Here is an 8,678-nt window from a genome sequence, read left to right as displayed (position 1 = left end):
CAGGGACGCTTGACCTACGAAGCTATTGGCTATCGTCATCGTAGGCACGATGGTTAGCAGCGATAAGTTCAATCCTGTTTGATTGTGGAGGAAATATAATATGCTCTACCCAAACAAGGGGTCACGACCCCGCTTATGTTGACTGGTTAGCGGGACTCTTAAACACGTCACGTTTAAACGCTGTTGACAGTTTTGAGACAATAGTTTGATGTTTCCGTTACTAATGTAAAAAATATGTTAATGCGATTTTCTTTTCCTACATGTCTATTTTTTTTTCTACCTATACTGATAGCCTTCAGAGGCTATTTCAGCTTCTCATTGACGTGTAGGTGAGCTCAAAAGGTCAAACCGGGAGTGTTGCTAACGCTGGTATTAGCAAGAGCAGTGCTTCGCAAAATCTACTACCGGATCGGAACGCGACCCACTGAGAAGATCCGGCAAGAAACTGAGTGGGCTGTGTCTATAGGTTAATTTACTCGTCGAGCCCTGCGCCGTAAACGATGGGTTCGGCAAGGACGGTGACGAATAACTATCGTAAGGCCTGCGGCTTATATAGCCAACCATAAAAATTCTACATTATATAGCTTTTTATACGCGATACCTATCATGATTATTAATACTATCTATTAATTTCTGTAATAATATTGTTTCATCATCATCTTTGGCTACAGTTTGTGTTGGCTTGGCGATAATTTTCTATTCCCAATTATTAAATATTTTGGCTCTATTTAAACCAAATAAACATCTTAATTTTTTGGGCTTCTTGAATTTTTTGATTGTAACTATAGTTATTTACCCTAATGTACTGCCCCAAAAATTCTTCTTAGAAGATCAACAGTTTTATATAAGCATGGCTGTGATACATACGTTTAACTTATAGTTGTATGTATGTATGTAATCTTTCATTAATCAATATAAAATATCAGTAACTTCATAAATAGAAATATATTAACAATAAAAAAATTTCATATATTTTTCTTTATGATTCATTCGTTTTGAGGAATGTTATTCACTTTATAAATCGTTGGTCACCCTAAAAATTGGAGCTCTGGCTGTCGGTACTTACGGTTGGCAAGGGTGCTAATGGCTATACCAAATTGAACGGAAACGAAATACTAAGCCCTATGAGGATCCGTGACTCATAATTTTGAACGGAATAATCGAAAAAGGAACTGCAATTGATTTAAAATAAATTGAATTCCTTAGCCAATTACGTCGGTAAGCAGTTCGAAGGAGAGATTTTCTATTGATTCTGAATTAAACAGTCAAAGTGATCAATGGATTTTCCAGAGAATATTTCACTTCTGTAGATAATTTAAAGTGGGTTTTCTTTGAAGAAAGGTTTCGTAACGTGTTGAAAAGTCACGATTTCTTTTTTGTTTACAGGATTTTAGTTACAACTAAAATACGATGTAATAAAAAAGTTATGAATGAGTCTTTCCTTTGATTACAATTTATTATAGACTTTTATGTTAATTTTTTAAATATTCATAATATGTACGTGCCTCGAGATCCAGTTTCGAGAATATTCGACAAATACGTTACACACTTATAAAGTTATTGACCTTTTCGAAATGGATTTTTTACAGAAAACTTTAATAGAAGGATCGAGAATGTGCACATCTTGTTTCAGTTTACTGCTCTGCACTTCTATGAATTTAGATTAAGCTACAGACTTACTGGGATTTGAAATTTTCACTCAGAAATTTAAATGGATATTAATATTAAGCACACCAGTGTTAATTTTGGATATTTCTCAATTTCAGTTTAAAATTGTCCCTGCCAGTGAATTTTCAGGATATATCTCTGTGTGTAGTTTAACTGGTAAGATTTTACTTAAACTCTTTTATAATATTTCTACAGTAGGCCGGGACATATTATGTAGTTTTTTTATTTTTTTTTATTGCTTAGATGAGTGGACGAGCTCACAGCCCACCTGGTGTTAAGTGGTTACTGGATCCCATAGACATCTACAACGTAAATGCGCCACCCACCTTGAGATATAAGTTCTAAGGTCTCAATTATAGTTACAACGGCTGCCCCACCCTTCAAACTGAAACGCATTACTGCTTCACGGCAGAAATAGGCAGGGTGGTGGTACCTACCCGTGCGGACTCACAAGATGTCCTACCACCAGTAATTACGCAAATTATAATTTTGCGGGTTTCATTTTTGTTACACGATGTTAAAATCAAAAAATCAAAATCAAAAAAAGTGTGTGTGTCCGCTCCGACGCACGACTGGAGTTTACTGGATATAAATATAAATTTGTGTCAGTTGAATACAGTAAAATATGCATTTATTAAAAAAGCTTTATTAATAAATGATTTGTAGCGGGTTATATTCGGGTATCAACCCACTAACAGTTGATACGTTCAGGAATCGAACCCGAACGACGTCCGGCCACAAGCAAAACGATGTCGGTAAATTAAACGAAACAATACGAGAAATAGTTCTATACTACGACAACACGATACACTACAGATTATTAACAAATTAACGAGACACAAAACAAACGACTAACAAATATATGAAAATACAATAATGAGAGAAACGCGCGATCAGTACGAGGCTTTGTGGCGGACTGCCGGCGCAGCAGCCCGGCGTCACCTGCGATAACGCGGCCGCGCGTTGGCTCCTGATTGGCGCGCGCACGCATCACCATGGCCAATCAGGCGCATAACGCATTTCGTGTGACATGCTATACTCTCTAGTACGATTTTGGTCCCCATAATTTTCATACCCCGGGCCTATATATGTAAATCGATTCTTAAGGAGTAAACTCCAAAAACTTCGACTTCATGAAAAATTGTTATAAGCTTGCAACCTACTGTGACCCCATCAAAACATCATGATCGTCAATAAACGATTCGTATAAATGGCGTCTCGTTCAAGATAGTCGAGGTAGTTACGGCCCTAGGAGCGGTAACTAGAGGCGTTTATCGCTGATGCTGTGAGTTGAGGCGAACCTAGGGTAATAAAACAATAGATGCTCTAAGCAGGTGGTATAGAAAAAAAATCAGCGGGCCCTCCGTGTACCGTGATATCGTGATCAGAACCACGGTCTCTGGCCTTCCAGATGATCTACTTTTTGCTCGCGAACTGGGTGAATAACGATCAAGAAGAATGCTTCACCTTTATGTTGTGGTAGGAACTTTACTACATAGTATAAAACGAAGTCGCTTTCTCTGTCACTATATCCCTATATATGCTTAAATCTTTAAAACTACGCAACGGTTTTTTTGATAGATAGAGTGATTGAAGAGGAAGGTTTATATTATGTATAATAACATTTTTTTTATTGCCCTTCTAGGCAGACGAGCATACGGCCCATCTGATGGTAAGTGGTTACCATCGCCCATGGACTTCAGCGAGGAGCAGAGCCAAGCCGCTGCCTACCTATCAATTAAATAGTGGAGAAATCAATAATGAAGTACAGTTTCCGAAGCGAAGCAAGGGCGGGTCGCTAGTACTAGATATATTATGTTTCGCTTACTTATACAATCTCGGAAGAATTCTGGCGATGGATTTGCTATGGTGGCGACGATCCAAAAAACGACCGTGAGTCCGAGTGAGTAGACCCTTGTTTATTTCAGACCCTTAGTACGTGTTCCGTAAGGTAATGTCGGTACAGCTCCTTCTCACTAGCGTAATGTTGTACTTTGGGAGGTGTTAAAGGAAAACGTCTTCTTGCGTGTATTCCATGTTTAATAATCGTCTTAATCCTAGTTTACAATTATGAAGAAGCCTATTTTTCTGGGTGGTCCGTCTTATTAAGGCGACATACGAGATTACACCTATTAATTATGTTATATACTAAATGCTATGCTAATACTATGCTATGCTATGCTATGCTATATTATAAGTATACACACTTCACTAGGACCATTCAAGGCCTCTGGATTTCACTCATGACTATGACTCATAATTATCGTAGTGAACTGTGCTAATTTCACAGCATTAAATATGTACAAATACTACAGTCTACTGCTTTTAATTTTTATTTTTTTATTTCTTAGATGGCTGGATGAGCTCTCAGCCCGCCTGGTGTTAAGTGGTTACCGGAGCCCATAGACATCTACAACGTAAATGCGCCATCCACCTTGAGATATAAGTTCTAAGGTCTCAGTATAGTTACGATGGCTACCCCACCCTTTAAAGTTAAACCGAAACGCATTTCTGCTTCACGGCATAAATAGGCAGAGTGGTGGTACCTACCACCAGTAAAAATTAATTGCCTGCTCAGACAGAATAGCCGTTAAATCATTTAACTGGGACTTTGAATTTATATCTCAATGTAGGTTCCGCTAGCCTTTTAAAGCCGGAATGACCTCCTATACCAGTCTATAGCCAAAAAATATACCACAAAAAACACATACATAGCTTTACTGCGGATAATAATTACAATCATCAGTATCACGGGAGGCTAAATTACCCTGTGTTGATAACGGCTCTCATTTTACAAATGGGTCGACTCATTGTACAGGACTCGGTAGCCGAATTGCCAAACTACAATTTGGATTATGAGCTAGGTAAATTGCGCATCTTTACCCCTGTTTAATTTAATGGGCCGTGTTTATTTGGTACGGGCCTGCTGATACAGTCAATACAAAAGTTTGTGGCTTGAACGGTATCTAATTTTCTATTCTAGATAAAATACTTACTTGGTTTCCACGACTTAATATTGATTTGGCACTCTATTTCTTTCTCATCATTTACACATATTTTGATATCAACATATGTAACTTATATGTGGAATATTCAGAACAATAAAAACCACCTAAATTTAGCCATTTCTTCTGTGAATCAATCAGGCGCCCTGATTAGTTGACTTCTCAGGGTGGGCAGCGGAAATTACATTACGTATACGCCCAATGTTTATTATGTATACAAATTTAACTCAGTTATAATCGTGATTCTGATCCGGTAGTAGATCCATCCGTAAAAGAGCTACGCTTCCGTTTGTTGGGTCTTGTTCGGAAGCGCTTGGACAGGATTTATCAGATTCCACACCTGGCAGAACTCGTTCTCGCCTACCCGTGCTGTGGAAGTTGGAAAGGCCTTCGGGCGAACATTTATTAACCAGTTATTAGTTTAAAGATTAGCGGTAACGGTAGGTAGTGACTTGGCTCTGCCTCTGGCATTACCGACGGTAACCGCTCACTATCAGGTGGGCCGTGTGCTCGTCGACTGCCTACGAGGGCAAAAAAAATAATTAAAAAAGTTATCATTCCATAAAAAAAAAAAATCAAAACTAATTAAAAAAAAAACCGCTTTTAAGATTTAATCCCGTTTTTTTTTCGTTTTAATTTTAATTAAATTTTAATTTAATTTCTTAAGGTTCGATTATTTTAATACTCAAAATCAGTTACTAAGGAGGCGAGTTACAATCCGAGACAAGCAGATGCATATACAAAACAAAGTAAGAACTTAGAATGGATTACTGATCATTTGAAATTAACTAATAGGATTTTGTGGTTACGGGGCTGTTCTTAGATAGCTTAGCGAATATACTACTTGGTAAGACGGGCTTATTCTGTATAATATGATTGATCTAAACCAGGTAAGCCTTATTAGCTTAATTATCCGGGTAGGTTCTGCATGATTCTGCTACAAAGTAGTTATGTCTTCCGGCTTAAAGATCCTTATAACTCCTGCTTTTTATAATTTAGATTACAAGCTTATGTATTACAATGTGATTCATTTAGGTGGGTGTTGACATTCGTCTAGTAGTATAGGGGCTCCAGTAATTACATAATTCGAGAATAGCCTGGGTACCTAAAAAATAAATAAAAACGCCCAATGACTTTGAAATTATTATAAATCTATATATTAATACGTGAAGAAAAAACTTTGTATCCCTTTTTACGAAAATTGCGCGGACGGAGGAGTATGAAATTTTCCACACTTATAGAGAATATAGAGAAGAAGTGCACAATGCTAATATTTTTTTTAAATAATGCATAAGAGATACATTAAATCAATAAAGAAAACATTACACACACTACATACCATGTATTTGACGCACACACGCATGCATACTATTTATTGTTAAATTTTTGTTCTTGACGTCTGTTGTCAAATTGAGAATAGATTATTTTATTTATTTATTTATTCATTTATGTACACACAGAAAACAAGACACAGTACAGAGTAATAGGAAAATTATGTACAAAGGCACTGCTTATTTCTTTGAGAAATCTCTTCCAGCAGACCTGCGAGAGGATAATGAGAATAATAATAAAAAGTGATAAGTGTGTGTAGAACAAATAACACATAACTAAAATAACAAATACAACATGAGAATTATAGCACATACACATAGCAAATATTATAAGTAACACAGTAACACTCGTATATGCGAAGAGTATAGAACCATGATCATTCGTTATATATTGTTTGTCTTTGTTAATATTTTTTATAGTGTATTCTTGGCGAAATTTGTGATTATAGAAGTATAAAATACAATCATAATAGTGTACAAACTTACAATTTCAATTAATTATAGTCGAATTTCGACTACTGCGGGACCTCTAGTTATTATAAATGCACCAATTTTAATTCATTGTCAAACATTTTAATTTGTTTTCTATACCGGTGAAATTTAACTGATTACATAATTTTTTTACGGTAATTCATCGACGTATTCCTTACCCTTCAACCCTCTTCGACATACTCTAATAACGGTAATAAGGAAAAATCATTTTTCATTCCATCTTGAAATGGGGTTTCACGGGCTTGCGTTGAAATGGAAAAATTACGTGAAATATTCCGGATATGACTCAAATTTACATATTTTTCGTTTTATTTGACTGTCAGTTTTGGAAGAATCATAAAATAATTGATTTGGTAATCAGTGTTTAATTTAATATAACTTAGAATGGGACCTGAAAATAGTGTCTCTTGTAGAGAGAGGCTGATTTCTTTGTATTAAGGAAAGAATGTTTTGAAAATATATTCTTGTAAAATTGTTTATTTTATTTATGGAAAAAACGACCTAATACTCTCTTTGGTTGTCTACCCTCTACCTAAGCTAAGAGGTATAAGGTCGCAGTTTCAATTGAGTGGTGATTGTAGTGAATGATATCAATTTAGTTCTTGTTCAGTGATTTGCTTAAAAAATTTAAATCCTATTTAATAATTTCTGTGACGTTTTATATCTAATATAGTTTTCGTATTTTTTTACAACGTATAAAAATTTGCTAATATATAATTTATTTATTATTTTATATTATCATTTTTCTTGTATTGAATTTAATATGTTAGTAGGCTACTTTACGCTTAAATAGTTTTATACTGGTATTGACTTTGTTATTGTAACGATTTAAATAAATAAAAGGATAAACTGGCTTAGTCAATGTGCCTATGCGATTTTGTGCCACCGTGCCCTAATGTTAACGACATAGACAATAACTAGAATGATATAATAATAAATGAATCATCGATGTATTGAGCTATGTTTGGCCTAATCGTTTTTACGTGCACATGTGGCATTAGTCACCATAGAACGCAAGATATTTGACAGCCTGAATCTAGTTAATTACAATTTCAGGATAAGTTTACATATTTATAATTTAACTAGCTGACCCGGCAGACTTCGTAGTGCCTCAATCGATAAATAAAAGACCTAAATTTTTGTATAAAATAAACTTAAAACAAACAAAAGGAAATCATCCGAGGGGGGCCACATGAAAGGAAAAACAGAATTCTTATTTTTATTTAATTCCGAGCATTTTCATATTTGTCTACCTTTTAAACCTTCTCTGGACTTCCACAAATAATTCAAGACCAAAATTAGCCAAATTGATTCAGCCGTTCTCGAGTTTTAGCGAGACTAACGAACAGCAATTCATTTTCTATACCTAGTCAGGTCATAAATTCTGTCACATGTTTAATGTAAAATAATTGAAATAAGTTTATTCATTATGTAACCATTCATATACCAAAATGAACTTAACAAAACATAGATTCTTATGACACTAAAGTTTATTCAAAATGACCTCCGTGATTTTGAATACAGCCCTTCAATCTGCGCGGCCAGTCGTCTATCGCAGCACGAACGAGGTCCATGTCAATATCGGCGGCTGCCTTAATCAAGGATGTCTTGAGTGACTCCAAATTGGAATGAGGCTTTGAGCACGCCTTTTCCTCCAAGTGTTGCCATATCTTGTAATCTAACGGATTCAAATCTGGACTGGAGGAGGGCCATTCTTCGTGCCGGATGAAGTCGATTTCACGCGACGCCAGCCAGTCTTGTGTGCTCTTCGCTCTATGAGCTGGCGCCGAATCTTGTTGGAATACCCAGTGCCTGTTATTGAACATGGTATGAGAAACAGGTTCCACAAGGTTCGTCAGGACTGTATTTTGATACACAACTGCATTCGTTTTTACACCTTTCTCACAAAAATGTACCTCTGTTAAGCCCCAATAAGAAACTCCCAACCATACCATGAGCGAGGATGGAAAATGACCTCGTTGGACACGCGGAATACGGTTGCTCGCTTCTTCAGTACTGTGTGCGTACACCTTATCATTTTGTTTGTTGTAGCTCTCTTCTACGGTAAAAATTTTTTCATCCGAAAAAAGAATTTCCCGATATTTTTTTCCCGCGTACCGCTTCAACAAAGCGCGGCATCTCTTCAGTCTCAGGTCCATTAGACGAGCATTCAAACGATGTC

The sequence above is a fragment of the Bombyx mori genome, chromosome 19 (genome assembly GCF_030269925.1).
Source record: "Bombyx mori chromosome 19, ASM3026992v2".
NCBI lineage: Eukaryota > Metazoa > Arthropoda > Insecta > Lepidoptera > Bombycidae > Bombyx > Bombyx mori.
This window is presented reverse-complemented; position numbering follows the sequence as displayed.